This window comes from Dreissena polymorpha, chromosome 9, assembly GCF_020536995.1.
Source record: "Dreissena polymorpha isolate Duluth1 chromosome 9, UMN_Dpol_1.0, whole genome shotgun sequence".
In the NCBI taxonomy this organism is placed as follows: domain Eukaryota; kingdom Metazoa; phylum Mollusca; class Bivalvia; order Myida; family Dreissenidae; genus Dreissena; species Dreissena polymorpha.
The window spans coordinates 98,705,574-98,725,979 of NC_068363.1; positions in this window are offsets into that span (position 1 = coordinate 98,705,574).

Sequence of the window (20,406 nt, forward strand, 5' to 3'; positions counted from 1 at the left end):
AAAGATATTTAATTTTAGTTCAAATGGGCATAAACTTGATCGTTTAAATGTGTATTAAAGAAAACAACATTTGCCTAATTGCACCACTACAAGGTTGTTCAATTTTGTGTTTAACATATTTGTTTATATTCATGTATTGATTTAAGATTGCGGAGATAAAGTAGTTTCGTGTGTGTGTGTTTAATTTTTTTTAAATAGACATTTGTTACCCGTTGCGACAAAGCTATTATTTTGGATAAAAGTAATATGAGGATAGTAATTTTATAATGAGCATCAGCAAAAGAAAATGGAAGTACATTTTTCAACAAATTGTTGTCCAAATTTGAGATCATTAGATAATCATCTCAGCATCTTATAGGGGATGACTGTTTACAATCTGTTTAGCAAGAACACTTTTAGATACTGAAAACAACCGTATTTGTTCAAGAGATTGTGTTTTTATAAAAATAGTTTTTGCATAATTAAATAAAATATGTTGAATTGTTATCATAAATCAAAGTCAGCTATAAAAAGTAAATGAGTACGAGAATATGTACAGCTACTAGAAATTCAATATTGATCTTCTTTTATAGTACACAACATCTCTTGATCTTTCTTAAATGTATAAATGTGTGCAAATATAGAAGTACACACACACACACAAGACATTTGAAAATGTATCATATCAAAACAACTACCAAACTATTTATAATTTAAATGCACAACAAATCTGTAGCATAAATACATTATTCTTGCAAAAACAAATGCAAATCCACTTTTCTTCAAATAGTTGTTTGTGCTTCTTAAAAGATGTGATAAGTTGTTGTTTTTTTACTACCAAATTGTTGGCGTCGCCCTGGAGGGCGGCGACTAGTAAGTAATGCATTTTCTTTTCGCTTATGGGAGGAGAAGTTATTTTACTTATCAATATTTATATTTTTGTTTTAATAATATCTTGCATAGTGGTGATTTTTTGTGTAAATTAGTGTAAATAAGTACTGCATTTGTGCCTTTTACATTTATTACAACATTTATTGCCAATAATGCAAAGCTAATTGTTTAAATTAATAACTGATCCACAACTGATCACAGAGGAAAGATCACAGGGACTGGGAAAATACGCAAAACTTTCTGGTTTTGTATAAAAACAAATGATGTTTTGTACAAAAACAAAACATAATCAAAATATATTTATTTTGTGTTTTTTTTTAATTTGCTTATTTAGTGGAGAATCAATGTAGTACGATATTTGACAACCTATAGCGCAAGAAAGTTTATTGGAAGGCGTAGTGGTACGAAAACGTACAATGTATTAGTTTATTAATAGACATATAATAACGATCGCTATACACAACTTCACCAAATAGCAGTACATAAGTGAATCTCAGCCAGAATAGCTGAGTTGGGAGAGCTTTAGACTGAAGTTGTTTACGCAACAGACATCTAAAGGCTCAATCCCGGGTTCCGGCACGAACGGAACAGTTCGAACACAAAATCATACATAATGGTTATTTGGGGGTTATAACACATCATCATAAATAATGGTTATTTGGGGGTTATAACACAAAATCATAGATAACGATTATACCAGTATCTTTTTCTATTTTGTTTAAAATAATCGGCCAATATATTAATATTTACAGTAGAAAAAAATCGTTCCATGTAACTTCATTGAGTGCCTTATACACTGAAATTTCCGACGCCCTTTGATGCTTTGCATCAATACTTATCTTGTTCACATTTTTGACAAAGTGTTTTTAAACAACTGGAACAATTTTAGGACTCACCATGCATTGATATTTCCTATTGAACCAACACTAAAACATGCTAAAATCACAAATCTTTCATAATCACACACACACACTACTAACTGAAAATTGTAGGGGTAAAACATTTCAAGTTGTAATGTCTTATCCATCTTATGAATGGTTTCCATCTTACAGCAACACAAAGGTCTTTGATGAAAGTGCCCAGTTAATTGGGGTCAATTTCCAGGAGTGTTACACAATTACCACCTAGCAACAATGCAGGCACAGGTATAAATGAGTTTTATAGAGAGTAGCCTAGGATAAGTGAATAAAAAGTCAAATAAGATTATGCAACACTTCTTGTTGTTTTATTGGTTTTAACACTATGTTAAATTTTTGCAAAGATAAAGATAACAATCATAAGTAATGGTTATAATTAATTTGAGTAAAGCAATAATTATAATTAGATATTTGGGTTGTGGTTAATATTTCTGAATCCATTACCAGTATCATCATAATCATCATAATCATCATTATCATCATCATCATCATCATCATCATCATTGTGCACCAATATCCGCATTACAACTAGAGTTTGGTTTTAATATAGTCATATTATGAAAACTGTCGCTATCCTGGCGGCCATGTTTTTCAACAAACCGTAACCATTTTCGAACTCAGCCAAGCTATCAATACAACAAATCTTCGGACCAAGTTCCATGAAGATTGAGCTATAAATGTTACTTCTTGAGTGTTAATAAGGTTTCACTATAGACCAGTTGAATGTTATTGTTTACATTCGGGGTTTTCCGCGCATGCGCACTGACTGGTTGGCAAAAAACACTGGTTACAGTAACGTAAAACATGTATAAATGTCTGTTGTTTAGTCAATAAAACGATACAAAAATCCGAAATAAACATTAAAACTCTTCAATAATATTGCAAAAATATAACATTAAGTACCAATAAATGTATATTCATAAATATAATTTCCTCTGTATAAAAGTACGAATTAGTTATTACCGGCAGATTAAACGTGGTCGGAAGACTAAAAACTGGCAATCCCACAAAACAAAACATAAACTATTCTTTCGTATTCTTTGTGATAGTAAGATTTTGATAATTTATATTTCAAAGATAATAACACATACATGAATTTGATTATAATTATAAGTGGTGTAGATAGTGTTAATGTTCATAAGCGAACGATAGTGTAAGAGGTGCATTTAATCCATTATAAAACGATGCCCTAAAAGCGGAATACATTACAATTTGTAAATATTGTAGTTATATAATTTTCATTGAATGAACTATCGTTTCGTTTTCATCGAATGACATTATCATAAAGTTTAGCATACATATGAAAAACAAAAACTGCATATTATGCAAATTGAACTGTCTTTGCGTGCACTCTCTTTACTGGCGTGATAACAATCTAGCATTTTATGATAAATAAATCTATATATTAATTTATTTTACGCAAGTATTTTTTACCCTTTTGTTGTTTGCTTGTTTTCATGATGTCGTTTCGTACACTACAGTAACGTACAATCATAACACATAATAGCCGAGTTTACATTTGCCGGTACTCGTTAAATACGTAAATTAGGTAGCAGTAAAATTGCACAATATTTTTAATTTATAGTTATTAAACACTGTATTATTATGATTAAACTGGCTAATATATACACTAGTTACTGCTAATCCATTTCGGACAAACATCTTCAATTTTTTAAATCTGTTAACATATTTTATTAAAGCAACTGTTTCGTATTTTGGCTTTACAATTTTGCTAAGATGATCGCTCAATATGCCAAGAGATGACATGGAGGTATCATAAATGATGTTTTATGACCAGACACTTGTATGCCACATGTGGTTTATGCAGGGACCCAAATAGGTCCCTGTATTTGTGACACCATGTGTTCTTTGTAATTGTTTGGACAGTATCCGATCATAACGAGATGATCGGTTTATGATAAACAAAGGTACAATAAAACACCGGGTTAAAAAGGCTGAAACAAAGAGTGTCAAAATTGGTGTGAATAATTAAATAAAAACAATTACATATATGAAGAAAGTTCATTTAATGTGTAACAAGGTAAGGATTTTACAGGCATAAATGTTCGAATAAGTTACTATATGTTGCATACATAAAGTCGATCTATTTGCTTTTTGATTACATTCTTATTTGTGTTCATTAAATTTGATTTATTCTGAAAGAATTTAAATATCTGAGAATGTTAAATCTTAAAAATGGTCTCGAAGATGTGCCAAAAAGAGATTTTTATGGTAACCACATATACCGAGCTCGTATATTGTGTTCCACTCCCGAGTTCGTTTATAGTAAAAAAACTAATAATTAAAACAATATAATCGTTCTAAAAATGCATTTCCTTGCACGCTTATGTTTTATTCAGACATAGTTAGTAAAATTATATTTGATATAGTGCATGATTATCAATAAAAGCACATTTTTCTAGTAAAATCATTTGAATTAGTAATTACTTACCTGATATCATATGCTATTTACTCCAATAGGATCGTAATTCATCCGGAATTTTCTGTCCGAGGAATCCCACACTTTTCATAAACCCGTCAGGTAGGTCAGAACGGTCACATAGTGCCGTGTAGCCGTACAACCAAAACGGGACATTACCCAGAATCCACTCTTATTCCAATAAAAAAATATGAAATATTAGACGAAGAGCGGGGTGGGAGGTGGGACTTACCGATATCAGGTAAGTAATTACTAATTAAAATGAATTTTACTAGAAAAATTTGTTTTAATAGCTTAATTACGTTACCTGATATCATATGCTGACTTTGCAGCTAAGGCGGGAAGGTTCGCGAAAATCTCCCCATCACAGCGGAACCCATATCTCGGGTTCTCAGCTAATCTTCGTTATTACGGTATTAACTTAATTCACGGATAAGCGTAATATACCTATGCCGTAGAAGATACTACCGTTTGTGCAACCACAAGGGGGCCCAACAAATACAAGTTGTCCTGTTGGCACTCCAGAGAACGAAGATAAAAAGATGAAATAGTGGTCTGATTCCTCCAGAAAGCAGCTTGAAGCACGTCAGAGAGTGGGGTATGATTAATATATGCCCACGAAGCCGACATTGCTCGTAATTCATGCGGTCTTATCTTAAAAAGGGATGAATCCCTTGAAGAAAGAGAAGAGTAAGCCCTTTTTATAGTCAAGGCTACCCAACGGGAAAAAGAAGCCGCAGACACATCCCCCCCCCCCTTTTAAGGGAATGAAGAGTCTCTTGCGAGAACCTCGAATAGACTTGACTCTACTAAGATAGAACTTCAAAGACCTGAGAGGGCAGAGGAGTCTATCTTCATCTTCATTACCACAAGTTCTAGAAAGACTTGGGACCTTGAAGGGTTTAGAAGCCATTGAGGGGAGTTGATTTTTAGCAAGGAATCCTGGCTGACACAACAAGGTGACAGAGCCATCGGAGGAATCAAAACGAAGATGGCTTTCTTCGATAGAAAGAGCATGAATTTCACTTCTACGTTTGGATGAAGCCATGGTAAGAAGGAAAACGGTCTTCCAGGTTAGGAACTGTAAAGAAGCCTGGTTAAGGGGTTCATAGGGAGCTTTAATAAGCGATCCAAGAACACAAGCCAAATCCCATTTGGGGGTAAGAGAACGAGACACAGGACGTTTAAGTTCCATGGCTCGGATCAGTTCCGAAATGGCTGGGTCAGCACAGACTTGTGATGACTTACGAAAAGCCAAGGTATGCGAAAGCACAGATCTGTATCCTTTGATGGAGCTAAGACAAAGTTTCTTATCATCAAAGAGATAGATTAGAAAATCCGCTATGCGTCTAGCAGAGGGATTGAGGGGATCAATTTTCCCTCGAACACACCAATTAGAGAAGAGTTTCCAGCGAGCATCATAGACTGCTCTGGTGGACTTTCTCCTTGCAGAGGCAACGAGCGATGAAGCCCTGACAGAAAAGCGTTTCTTCTGCAGGGATTGCCTGATAACGGCCAGACGTGTAAGTGGAACATGTCTGGATCCAAGTGAAGTCTGCCTCTCTGAGATAGGAGATCTGACCTGTGCGGGAGTTCCCTGGGAAATTCGCACAGGAGACCGAGAAGGTCGTTGAACCAGGATCTCCTGGGCCACCAAGGGGCTATCAGGAGGATCCGGCAAGAGCTCACACTGATTTTCCCTAAGATTTGGGGAATTAGAATGGGTGGGGGATAAGCGTAAGCGTCCAGTTGATCCCAATCGAACGAAAGCGCGTCTACCGCCCACGCTGCTGGTTCGTACACTGGACTCACATACAGAGGAAGTCTGTGGTTGTCTCTGGTCGCAAACAGGTCGACCAGTGGATAACCGAACGTGAGGAATATCTGATTGGCCACTTCCTGATGAAGTGTCCACTCCGATGGAAGTAACTGGTGTTTGCGAGACAAACCGTCCGCCAGGGCGTTGAGACGACCTGGTATGTGTTTGGACAAGAGAGAGACGTTAAGGCTCTTGCAAAGAACAAGTAATTTCATTGTTTCCAGATACAGGGAGTGAGAGTGTGTACCGCCCTGTTTCTGGATGTAAGCCACGACTGATGTGTTGTCTGTCGATACCATCACACAGGAGTGCGAAGATGTGATTGGAATTGAGAAACAGCTAGAAAGACTGCTCGCATTTCGAGATTGTTTATGTGCAGGAGAGACTCCTGAGGAGACCACAATCCTGATAATGTCAGGCTGCGGGGTTCCAGGTGAGCGCCCCAACCTTTCATGCTCGCATCCGTTATGAGATGTAAAGACGGTTGCGGGGGAAGAAGCGGTACTCCTGCCAACAGGGTCTCCTCGTCTAGCCACCATAGAAGGTGGGGGACTAAGGACGGAAGGATGGGAATCTGTGTTAGCAGATTGTCTGGAGACCATTTCCATCGAGCTGAGAGATAGTGCTGAAGAGGACGTAGGAAGAGACGTCCCAACTGCACGAAGTCTGCTACAGAGCTCAGGATACCGTTGAGTGAGAGGAAATCTTGAGCTGTGATATGAGATTGGGAAAGCACCCATCTGACCTTCAAAAGGAGGTCTGATACACGTTGCGGTGAGACCCTGACCCGATTGATGTGGGTCAGAAAATTCATTCCCACGAATATGAAATCCTGAGAGGGAATGAGGTCTGACTTGGCTACATTGAGAAGGAGTCCTAAAGAGAGGAGCTCCTTCCAAGAGAACTCTAGGTGTAGCAGAAGCAGTCGACGATCGAGCTGGTGTAAGAGCCAATCGTCGAAATACTGAAGCAGTTGAACCCCGTGTAATCGGAGGTGTGCGCTCACTGCGGCCATGAGGTTGGTGAAAACTCGTGGAGCTGTGGCCAATCCAAAGGGCATCGCCCGAAACTGGTAGACCTGGCCTTGAAAGGAGAAGCGCAGGTACTTCCGGTAGTTGGAATGGATAAGAACATGGAAGTATGCATCTTCCAGGTCCAAGGAAACCCCTAATTGCATGGGTTTGATGGAGCGCCGAATGAAGGCAGGAGTCTCCATCTTGAAAGTAGGCTTGACTAGAAACTTGTTGAACACTTTTAAGTCTATGACTGGTCTCCAGGAGCCGCTTTTCTTTTGAACAAGGAAAAGGCGACTGTAAAATCCTGGAGAACAAGGGTCGTGAACCCTTTCTCCCGCCTGTTTTTTACAGGAGTCCAAGAATGGAGTCTGGAAGTTGTGGATGCGGAGATACCAGATCTATTGGGACGCGAGAGAGTGGGGGCCTTTTTTCGAATTGAAAAGTGAGGCCTAGTGTGACAAGAGAATGAACGCAATGTAACAAGTGTAACTTGTCACAAATATAGTTGTCTAATTAATATATTACATTGTATTTATTTAACAGTTGAATAACATTATTCCAATGAATTATGTCATGATATTTATTCTTGTTGTATGTTACTGCGGTCAAATGAATGATGTAATTTATTCTTACGTAGCTTAGCATTTGCTCAAGTTCAATGAGGCATAATTAATATATTTATATAACGGTTATATCATAACCAATATTGAAATGTGGTTTTATTACTGGGACAAACGTAATTATTTACATGCTGTTATTTAAGATTTTGCTTATATTAGTTATATAAGTTGGAACAGGCCACCCTTTATTAATATAATATGTTGTTGTTTAAGCCTGATGGCTGAATGGGGTTGTTTTTGTAAATGCATTTAATGCAGTTTTTTTTCATTTTATTGAACTCAACTTACTTGTCAAGTGTAATTCGCATCCGCCATCTTGTTTGGAAGTTGTCACTGTTCATTTTGTAAACCGGCGTTTGATATCATATTTTGGTCTATTTAAACCATATGTGGTGCCATTTTATTCCTTAAATATTGTTCTTTCTAAATATCAAGTAAACGCCACATTATAAATTGTAATTAATTATAGTTTCCCATCAAAAGCTAAATTTTCTCTGAAATGTTTATTTTAGAACGCCAATGTTACTTTGTAACAATTGTTTTCATTTGTCCAGATTTTGTTATGTGCAACCTGATTGGCTGATACTGTCTATATAAAGGCGAGCCTCAGAAGGCGGTGTCATTCAAATTTACAACTCTGAATCAACAACATCAAAAAGTAAAAATAAGATAAATAAAATATAATCTAAATAAATCGTAAATTTAAACTCCAAGTATATCCAAATTATAACAACTTGAAATTAACTGTCAAAGGGTGAGCCTTAGATGTACTTTATTATTCACGTTATATTTACAAATGTTGTTAAACTTGTTTAGTGTGCCTGGTGATCCAGACTTTTAAAGACGGAAAATAGAACTTTTAGTGAACCGTCAAAAGCTTTCGTTTATCTTTTCAACGACCCAAAACATAATTAACAACTCGCCATCATGACGTCTATTACAAGTGGTGTCAGAAGTGGGATGCCTGTCCAGAAATAACGTTGTAAATCAACGGGACAGTTTACCTACGCCTGCAGACGTCATTGAAAGCTATTTATGCATGAAGCGTTCTAAAAATAGCTTTACGTGGGAAACCAGTTTGAGGAGCGGTTAAAGGGACAATTGACGCAAACAGAATAAAAAGTGCAAACGTGATAATTAAACGTTACCGTATTTACATGTAATAAAATTGATATAATTGAGTACCATTACAATTAAAGAAACATAATAATTATTAGTAAGGGTTAAGTTTACCTTGTTCTTAAGAATAAAAATTTTGCTATTGAAACTTTAACCCATAATTACAACTTTATTTTTAATTCAGCGGATTTAGAAGTAAATGAAGTAGAACAATGAATAATTTGATAGAATTTTAGGCATTATTTTAAACAAAGGTGAACACAACACAATATAATTCTTTATTAAAGATAGTCATTTTGTGTATAGAATTTAATTAGCAAATCGTAATTTAACAATATCATGGCCGAATCAGATGATGAAGAGGTCTTCATAATGAATCGTGGACAAGGAGACGACATTCGTGAGCTACCGAAATCGTCATCCGACGATGAGAGGTCAATCTTGTCTGGTGAAGACGTTCCTCGTCTGTTTCGTCGCCGACCTGCTCGTCAACGCTCAACAGTGTCCATGAAGCCGGAAGTGTACAACGGCGATGGTGATTGGGAGGTTTACCTCAATCATTTCGAGTTGTGTGCTGAGCTGGGTAACTGGGGTCCCCGAGAGAAAGTTTTAACCCTTGCTTCCAGCCTTCGCGGTCAAGCACAATTCTTCTATGTGACGATCAGCAAGGAAGAGCGTGGCTCATACCTGGGGCTTACACATAAGCTGGGCCAAAGGTTTGGTCGAGCACGTCAACAACCAATGTGGATGTCTCGCTTGGAGTCCCGTAAGAGATCTCCTGAAGAATCTGTAGCTAACCTGGCTGATGACCTTAAATGCATGACTCAGCGTGCATACCCAGGCCTCGATCATCAGGCGCATGAGATGCTTGCGCTAAACCAGTTGTACAAATCAATCAGCCCAGAACTTAAGTTCAAGTGTATCAGCGAGGGTTGCCAGTCTGTTACGCAGGCGGTTGCTCTAGTGGAGATGTACGAGAGCATCGTGGACGGCGGTGCTAGACGTAAAGCATCCATTTATATGGTGGAAAATGTGCCGGAACAGCAAGCGAAAGTCGACAAGTCGAGTCAGCCACTCGAGAAGGCGGTACAAGACCTACAAGAATGTGTGCGGAAGCTGATGATGGGTCAATCCACAAACAACAAGCCTCCATACAGTAATGCAAGGTCTGGTCCCAGACTGTGCTATAACTGTCAGTCGCCACAACATATGATTCGAGACTGCCCCACGCGTCAGCGACCAGCCTACAACAGATAGCGTTCAATGGGTTATCAGGCACCACACAGGATGGGGTATCCAGCACCTCACCAGGCACCGTACACACAGCCGACTGTCGTAGGGTTACCGGAAAACGGCAGGCCGTCAACCCAGTAGGGTCTTCGTTGATGGCACCAAAAAAGGCCCAGCAGCAGCCATCAAGCAACTCAACTACAACAGAAAGTACAAGCAATTACGACAATGGATTTTATACCTCTTGTCAAATAGGAAAGATAAAATTAGATCTTTTAGTTGACAGTGGGTCATCCTGTACCTTACTTTCATTTAGCAAATTTAATGATATTAACGACAATATACGACCCAAATTAACAAAAGCAGACTTTTCAATGAAAGACGTTAAAGGATCTAACATTTTAATTCATGGGGTGGCAACGGTAAATTTTAAACTTGGGGAGGGGGGATATCAACAAAACGTTATAGTTTGTGACATAACACCAGATGGTATTCTGGGTCAAGACTTTATGTTAAAATATGTTAAACAAGTAGATTATGAAAGATATATAATTCAAAATAGGCATGATCAAATTCACTGCTGGGTGGGAAGAAAATCATCAATGGTGTGTAGAGTCCTGGTAACCACAAAAGTAGACATACCGGCACATAGCAGCATGTGGGTGTCTGTAAAAATCCTTAGTCAGGAACACTTGTCACCAGTAGCCTTAGTTGAACCAGTCGCTCAAAATCAGCCTGTGCAGCTAGTCTCGGGTGTAATCCAGACTGAAACAATGAACGATGTCAAATTAAATATCGTCAATTACAGTGATGAAAGTGTAACATTATATCCTAAAACAGTTTTAGGTACTTGCATGTCAGTGACTGAAGACAATTCAGAAAACTTTGAACAATGTCGCAGCATAACTAAGGACACAGTAGACAAACAAAATAACGTATTGCCAGACTTTCTTAATGATTTACTTCAAAGAAGTTCTAACAATTTAAACGAAAATGAAAGTGAACAATTAAAATTATTATTAATACAATATCAGGATGTTTTTGCGAAGGACTCTTCAGATTTGGGTCTCACAGACCTGTTAGAGCATAAAATTGTTCTTAAAGAAGGCACCCAACCTATTCGACAACAAGTTAGACGAATACCGGCCATCCGAAAGGAGTCTGAAAGGGCCGAAATCCAACAAATGTTATCTGACGGGATCATAGAGCCATCTATAAGTCCATGGTGCAGTAATCTGGTCATAGTAAATAAAAAGAATGGAAAACCGAGGATCTGTGTAGATTACAGAAAAGTCAACGAAGTACTAAAACGGGACTCCTACCCATTACCCAGGATGGACGAGTGCCTGGATGCATTGGCTGGTAACTGTCTATTAAGCACAATGGACATGGCCCAAGGCTACTGGCAGATTGCCATAGCCAAAGAAGACAGAGAAATTAGTGCCTTTGCTTCCAGTCTTGGCTTGTTTCAGTTTGTGCGGATGCCCTTTGGGATGTCTGTGGGACCCAGCACGTTTTGCCGTTTAATCGGAGAAGTTTTAAGAGGTCTCCAATGGATTGAGTGTGTGGCGTATATGGATGACATTACTGTACCAAGTAAAACAGTAACAGAAAACCTTACAAGGCTTGAACATGTGTTCCAACGATTAAGAGCAGCCAAATTAAAATTAAAGCCATCAAAATGTGTATTCTTACAAACCTCAGTTCCGTTCCTGGGCCATGTGGTCACAGCAGAGGGAGTAAGAACAGACCCAGAAAAAGTGAAAGCTGTTAAAGAGTGGCCGGTACCTAGGACGGTCAAACAAGTCCGCAGTTTTGTAGGGTTAGGAGCTTATTATAAACGGTTTGTTGAAGGATTCAGCGAGATTTGTAAACCGCTCTTTAAGCTTTGTGAAAAGAATCGTAAATTTGAATGGACCAACTTGTGTCAATGTGCATTTGAAACTTTAAAAGATAAACTAACCTCAGCTCCTGTCCTGGCTTATCCTATAACTGGTCAATCCTATATCTTGGACACAGATGCATCCCAAACATGTGTGGGAGGTGTTTTATCGCAAATCCATGAGGGCAATGAAAAAGTTATTGCCTACATGAGTAAGACCATGAACACCCATGAAGTAAAATATTGCACAATGCGGAAAGAACTATTGGCCGTAGTAACTGCAGTAAAACACTGGAGACCGTACATCCTGGGGCACAAAGTCTTGTTAAGAACAGACAATGCAGCAGTCAGCTGGATGAAGAGTCTAAAGAACCCAACTGGACAGGTTGCTCGGTGGCTCGAGGCAATCGAATGTTTTGAACTCGAAGTTCAACACCGACCAGGACGCCTCCATACCAACTGCGATGCTTTGTCTCGTGTGCCATGCAAAGTTTGTGCTCGGCAAGAAGCACAGTCTGAGCTCCATTCATGTAACAGCTCAGACCCAACATGCATGGTTGCCAGCAAGAAAAGCACCGAACAAGCATCCAGTAGCAAAGCTGATAATGACCAGACAACTGCTACAGATTGGGAACCAGATATGCTCCGTCAAAAGCAACTATTAGACCCTGATATCATGCCCATCCTTAGTAGTGTTGAGTCAGGCATAAAGCCAGACTGGGCGGATATCACTGCACTCTCCAGCAAAGGAAAAACGCTTTGACGCCAGTGGGAAAGACTTAAAATTGTTTCTGGGGTTCTTTACCGTAAATTTTATGATGAAGAAGATACTGTAACATTACAAGTAATCGTGCCAGATAGTTTGCAAGAACAAATCATGCACAATTATCATGACATACCTTCAGCGGGCCACCTTGGTTTAGAAAAATGCCTCTTTCGTATTCTGCAGTGTTGTTATTGGCCAGCGTTGAAAGATGACCTTCAAAAGTACATCCACCAATGTGATGTTTGTGCTGCTCGGAAACCAGCACCCAAGGTCAGGGCTCCACTAGGGCAAAATCCAGTATACAACGCAATTGAGAAGGTCTGCGTGGATGTTACTGGACCACTTCCTGAAACCAAAGATGGTTTTAAGTATATCCTAGTAATAAGTGATTGGTACACAATGGGTAGAGGCTGTGCCAATTAAAGACCAGTCTGCCAAAACAGTGGCCATGGCATTGGTGGACAACTTCATTGTGCGGTTTGGGGTACCTCTTTCTGTCTTGTCTGACTGTGGAACCTGTTTTGAATCAAAGCTTTTTGGAGAGATATGTTCTCTTTTAGGAATCACTAAATTAAGAACTTCAATACGTCGACCACAAGCAAACGCTGTGGTCGAGCGATTTAACAGAACTTTAAAATGCATGCTGTCTAGTTTCTGCAGGGAAAACCAAACTGAATGGAATTTATATTTACAACAAGTCTTAATGGCTTACAGGTCTTCACCTCACGCCAGCACTGGGCTCACACCAAAAAAATGTTTTTTGGAAAAGAGGTCCTGTTGCCCATGGCTGTTGTCATCGGCACACCGGAAGAAGAATCAACTTCCCAAGACACACATGAATATGTGCAACACCTTAAAAATAAAATACAGTCTGCACACAATATTGCAAGAATTAACTTAAAAAGGGCCGCAATTTATCGGAAAAAGCATTACGATTTAAAGTCGGAAACAAGAAAGTTAGAAGCAGGGCAGGCAGTATGGTTGTATGATCCCTCGAAACGGACTAGAGTGGACACTAAGCTAACACCAAAATGGAAGGGGCCATTTCTTGTAATTAAACGTATTGACGATCTTACATATTATGTTAAGAAGGGGAAACTGAAAAAGTCAAGAGTTTATCACATCGACCATTTAATGAAATATAAAGGCTCGCACTTGCCAAAATGGTTTTCAACAGTAGGAATATAAATAAGTAACATTAAGGTGGACAGTCTTACATAACTGAAGACATTTGGTTGTATATTGAATTTATATTGATAACATTAGTACTACAAGTTTATGTTTAACATTATAGTACAGTAAATGTATTCAAGTCATTAATGAAAATGACAACTTATATATAAACAGTGTTATGTGAAATGTAAACTGTGAACATAGCTTTTGTGTGTGTTGACATAGAGTTACAATTCATGTTCATTGAACAGTTATTCTAATGTTATTTATGAAATTTTAAAATTTAAATGATAATAAAAGGAAATCACTTGTGGAAGGAAAGGAAATCAGTTGTGGAATTAAGAGGAATTGAATGTACACATAAGTAATGGGGAGAAGTATGAAATAGGTACCAATGGCATATTAGGATGGAATTATTTTATTTTATTAGGTTGGCCAACCGACTCTTTGCTCTAGTCTGTATTGGATTAGCTACCCATAATGACTATGAGACTTTTTAGTTCCTTACTTGTAGTTAAGACGGCCATCGTGGTTCAAGGAGAAAATATTACTTGAGGAAGTGTATAATTCCATCAGATGAAGGATTTCCTGAAAAATCGAAATTATTATATTATGAACAGTGATCACCAGGCAAAACTATTATAACTATGCAATGTACAATGACTTTTTGAATTGACCTTATGCTAAATATACAAACATTTTAGCATTTAAACAGTACAATATAATGAAACGGATTGCAATGACCAATATTTAAAAGAAAACTAGTCTTTTAATGGAAAAAACAAGACTAACATTTTACATGTATAATATTTACAACATTACAGATGCTACAGCAACTTTGCTGGTTATGCCCTGCGGCTCTACATTCAAGAAAAGAGCTTAAAAACCATGTTGGGACGGAGCACCAACGGTTGGACATAATTTGCCCATGGTGTGTAGAGGACGTGCCAACCATTATGAGTCGCCCATACGATTTGAAGCGACATGTTGGGCGCTGGCACGAGGCCATTGCTGATGGCTTAAATCAGGACATCTTCACGGAGGCCGGAGCATTTTATCTAGCTCTATATCCCAAGGACTACAGCAAGGTTGTAAAACCTCTCGTATTCACAACCCAGGCGGCCAAGGAGGCAAGAGAAGCAGTAAAGGTGTGGCGGGAGACTTCACAGGCCCCAAAACTTAAGAAAATGGAAGACTGGGAGGCGGGCTGGAAGTTAGCAGAGAGGAAAACAGCCGACACCCCAACCATACAAGAATCAGGGAGTCCAACTCCTGGGGTTGAAGCTTATAGCCCTACCAAGCCGGCCATGCTCCCCACAGGAGGAAGACTCCCTGTACCATTCCCAAAAATGGAAGAGACCACAGTATACACTGCCACGCCAATCGAGGGACCGGCCCATCCATTCAACTCAGCCACGACAAGGCCACCCGTGGAGACATTTCTCCCAGAGACGCCTCTGCTGGAGGAACAGAACAAACACATGCAGGATGAAATGATCCTACAGCAGAGGGCTCTTCACCTCCTGACATGGGGTTGCATGCCACTTGTTCCTCCGGCAAGGCGGAACTGGGACCGGTTGCCAACCGTCCAATTCAAGGGCCCCTCTTTCACTATGGACTGGCCCCCAAAAGACTGGCGGCTGATGAGCCCGGCAAAAAGGTTGGCGGTTTCCCAACATGTGGCCATTATGTTGGACTCAGTAGAAGGAATTCCAGTTACAGATCCTGATCAAATCATGGACAAGTACAATTTCCTTATATTACCTGGCAGCATTCCCCAACCAAGGTCCACCTCTGAAAGAAGGATGAGGATAGCCAACTACGTCCTTCTGTCAGATATGGTAAAAGGGCGTTCCACTAACATTCTCATCCTTCAAATGCTGGAACAGACTTTTGGACATCGGGACACATCTACAGACGAATTCCTGACTGTGATAAGAGGGGATGGAAATATTATGTTAACATTTATAATAAATAACAATGTCAAGTTCAACCAATTACAAGACATGAATCAAATTTTAAAATGTATCATTTCAATAGATATAAGTAAACAAGTTTCTTTAAGGTACAGGGGGGTGAATGTAACAAGTGTAACTTGTCACAAATATAGTTGTCTAATTAATATATTACATTGTATTTATTTAACAGTTGAATAACATTATTCCAATGAATAATGTCATGATATTTATTCTTATTGTATGTTACTGCGGTCAAATGAATGATGTAATTTATTCTTACGTAGCTTAGCATTTGCTCAAGTTCAATGAGGCATAATTAATATATTTATATAACGGTTATATCATAACCAATATTGAAATGTGGTTTTATTACTGGGACAAACGTAATTATTTACATGCTGTTATTTAAGATTTTGCTTATATTAGTTATATAAGTTGGAACAGGCCACCCTTTATTAATATAATATGTTGTTGTTTAAGCCTGATGGCTGAATGGGGTTGTTTTTGTAAATGCATTTAATGCAGTTTTTCTCATTTTATTGAACTCAACTTACTTGTCAAGTGTAATTCGCATCCGCCATCTTGTTTGGAAGTTGTCACTGTCCATTTTGTAAACCGGCGTTTGATATCATATTTTGGTCTATTTAAACCATATGTGGTGCCATTTTATTCCTTAAATATTGTTCTTTCTAAATATCAAGTAAACGCCACATTATAAATTGTAATTAATTATAGTTTCCCATCAAAAGCTAAATTTTCTCTGAAATGTTTATTTTAGAACGCCAATGTTACTTTGTAACAATTGTTTTCATTTGTCCAGATTTTGTTATGTGCAACCTGATTGGCTGATACTGTCTATATAAAGGCGAGCCTCAGAAGGCGGTGTCATTCAAATTTCCAACTCTGAATCAACAACATCAAAAAGTAAAAATAAGATAAATAAAATATAATTTAAATAAATCGTAAATTTAAACTCCAAGTATATCCAAATTATAACAACTTGAAATTAACTGTCAAAGGGTGAGCCTTAGATGTACTTTATTATTCACGTTATATTTACAAATGTTGTTAAACTTGTTTAGTGTGCCTGGTGATCCAGACTTTAAAAGACGGAAAAATAGAACTTTTAGTGAACCGTCAAAAGCTTTCGTTTATCTTTTCAACGACCCAAAACATAATTAACAACTCGCCATCATGACGTCTATTACAGCACGCGTCCGATGTTATTTGGAGCCATCGATTTGCGAAGTGCATAAGTCTGGCCCCGACTGGTACCTCCGGCATCAGAGGTTGTGGCGGTAGAAAGGGGTATGACCTAGGGCTGACCTTTAGGAGGTCCACCCTTGCCGGAAGAAGGATTAAATGACTTCTTGTCCGCATTGGGTTTGCCCTTACTCCAATTTTGGTTTACAGAAGGCTTCCGATAGGAAGTTGTTCTGTTCTGAAAAGGAGGCTTATTTGTGGGCTGACGTGGAGCAGACGGACGCTTAGTAGGGAAACTGTCCCTTCTAGCGTTCTTGGCCGGTGGGGCTCCTGGGGGCTTAGAAGCAGGGCGCTTAAAAACCACAGGGCGCTGGCCAGAGTTGCTCCTAGCTAAGGAGGCATGTATCTGATCTTCACGATCAGCAGTAAGTGCCGACTGTATCCTCCCTCCGAAAAGAGACTCTGCTGTTAGTGGAGCAGTTCGAAGGGAGTTTACGCCTGTTTCCAAAAGGAAATTATTGGGCAAGGAAGAGAGGATGAGGTCTCTCCGAAGCCTTAACATCTCAGACATAGACGACGCAGCATTGTGAGATAAACACTGCGTAGTACGTGAAAGATGTATCAAAAAGGCCTGGAGCTCCTCTGGGATTGAATCAGAGAGCTCCCAAACCAAGTCTAAGGCTGTGGCTGCCATGAGATCTAGCTGGTTAGCCAGCCCTATAGAACGGCGTTCTCTCAGCTCCCAATTTTCCAACAGGGAAAGAGGGACTGATGTATGGGTAGATGATGAAGGCATTGTAAGTGACAGCTTACTAATGTCAGCATCAGGAACCGGAAGTTTGGAAAGGTCCAAACCGGTAGCAGGGTCGGGTACCGGGGCCTTATAACTTTTCCCGCCGTCCATCTGTTTAGGCTCCGTCAGCTCCTTAGGGGCTTTCCATGGAGATGGCGAAGTCTTATTGGCTGGTTCAAGTGACTGGAAAACAGCCATTGTGGAAGAGCCAATAGGAAGGCGAAGATCCACTCGGGAAGTAGCCTTACTTATCCTGCCGGGCTCTCGTCTGCGTGCTACCTGTTCTGTAACGGTAACCGCAGATCCTGTGAGAGACAAGGAATGGCGGGGGCAAAAGTCTTCATCTAAGGTATTGAACATAAGTTCGTTTACCTGATTGATGGAGGCCAAATAATAAAGTTCGGCCTAATTAGACTCCGAACCCGCCTCAATCGAACCGTCTGCGGGAGCATTGGATTGATTGAAACCGGTAGATATAGAAGTAGGAATAATAGATTCATTCGCTTCTATCATGAGAGAATCGTTTTCCGGCACCATCAAAGATATAGCTGGTGAGTTAGGTCTCTCAGAGATCAAGTCAGCAGACTCACTTTGAATACCAGAGGTCGCTGGTAAAGGATCAGTCGAAAAAGGGACAAAGATTCCCGGCGACTGTTGGATCAACAAAGTATTGGGATTCGATGGTGTAGCGGCAGCCCGGGGTATAATTCTATGCAATGTGGAAGAGACCCGTGGGGCTGAAAACACAGCCGAAGTGGTTAGATTAACCCCTGTACATTGAGCTTGATATGTATGCAACCTAGTGTTTGAATACAAATGATGCTCAGTGGTTGTAGGAACGGCTGAAGTGTGTGTTGAGGCCAAAATAGAGGCCGACACACGTGGAAGGGTGTCAATAGATTCCTCAGAGAAGGATCGACTAAGGGACCTAGGAGTCCGAGAGCGCCTAATAGAGGAAGGTCTATGTCCCTTATCCCTGCGATGCCGAGACACTGTTCGGCGGCGCTGGGAATGATGTTTCCTGATCGAACGTCTCCCCGAGCGCTAGCGTGATCGCTCTTTACGAGGCAATCTACGCTGAGAAACACTCGGTGAGCGTGAACATGGTCCCCTCCGATAATGATGAGGGCTATTTGAAGTAGACGATGAGTCATACGACGAAGAGCCCGAGGTGGAGGAGTAGCCAGAAACATCAGACACTACACGTTTACGTCTGTGACTCACAGTAGAAACGCGGCTGCGTCTATCTTTGTGGAGTACTGACAAGGTAGTGTCAACATCTACGGTGACCGGAACGGTCTGTGGCACAGACCGGTACCCGGTGACCGGATCGGTCATTACATGACCGGTGACCCGACCGGTCAATGACCGGTGACCGGACCGGTCATAGCATGACCGGTGACCGGACCGGTCAGTGACCGGTTGACCGGTCATAGCATGACAGGTGACCGGACCGGTCAATGATGACCGGTGACCGGTGAAGTCTCCGGACCGGTCAACTGGTCATTCCCGATGAACGGACCGGGCAAATTTTGTCCGGTGTCGTCACGGGGTAAGGACCGATGCCTGGCAGCTACTGGTGGCATATGGTCAAGATCGTGTGGTGAAAAGTCCCGACACACGGAACTTTCCCTACTTTGATCTGAACTATTCTTGTTGCGTCCACGACTCTTGAAGGGTCGACGCTTGATGGCCCAGGTATCCGCAGACCAATGCTCACAGAAAGGGCAGCAGTTATCCTGGGTACATCCTGCACACGACAGGCAGCTACCATGGTTGTCCCATGCTGCCCTTATGTGTCCACATGAGCCACGTGTTTGAGGCATATTTTGCCTTGAACAAACAAACAAATACACAAAACAATACAGAAATACACGGATATATATACGGAGAATGTTTTAACGCAATACAAAAACTTCTCTATTCTGTTAAACAGAAGAATCCAGCGAAACAGAAGCAACAATTAAGTCAATAACAAAAATGTCGGCCTTTGTATATCGCATCCGGAATAAGAGTGAATTCTGGGTAATTTCCCGTTTTGGTTGTACGGCTACACGGCACTATGTGACCGTTCTGACCTACCTGACGGGTTTATGAAAAGTGTAGGATTCCTCGGACAGAAAATTCCGGATGAATTACGATCCTATCGGAGTAAATAGCATATGATATCAGGTAACGTAATTAAGCTATTAAAACGACGATTATTTAAACCTTCTCTATATGCGCTTATATGAATTTCACCTCTTTTTGCCAACCAGTGGGCGGAGTCTAATATTTGCAGGTGCGCGTGACGTCACTCGTCAACTGGTCTATAGCCACATAAGCAAAGCTGCCCCGCCCCCTGGCGGCCATATTTTTCAACAGACCGAAAACATTTTCAAACTCAGCCTATCTATCATAAAAACAAATGATCAGACCAAGTTTCATGAAGATTGGACTCTAAATGTGACTCCTAGAGAGTTAATAAGGTTTAAATATAGCCATATAAGCAAAACTGCCCTGCCCCCTGGCGTCCATGTTTTTTTACCGATCCGAACCATTTTCAAACTCAACCGTCGTATCCAAGACACGAATTTTCTTACCAAATTTCATGAAGATTG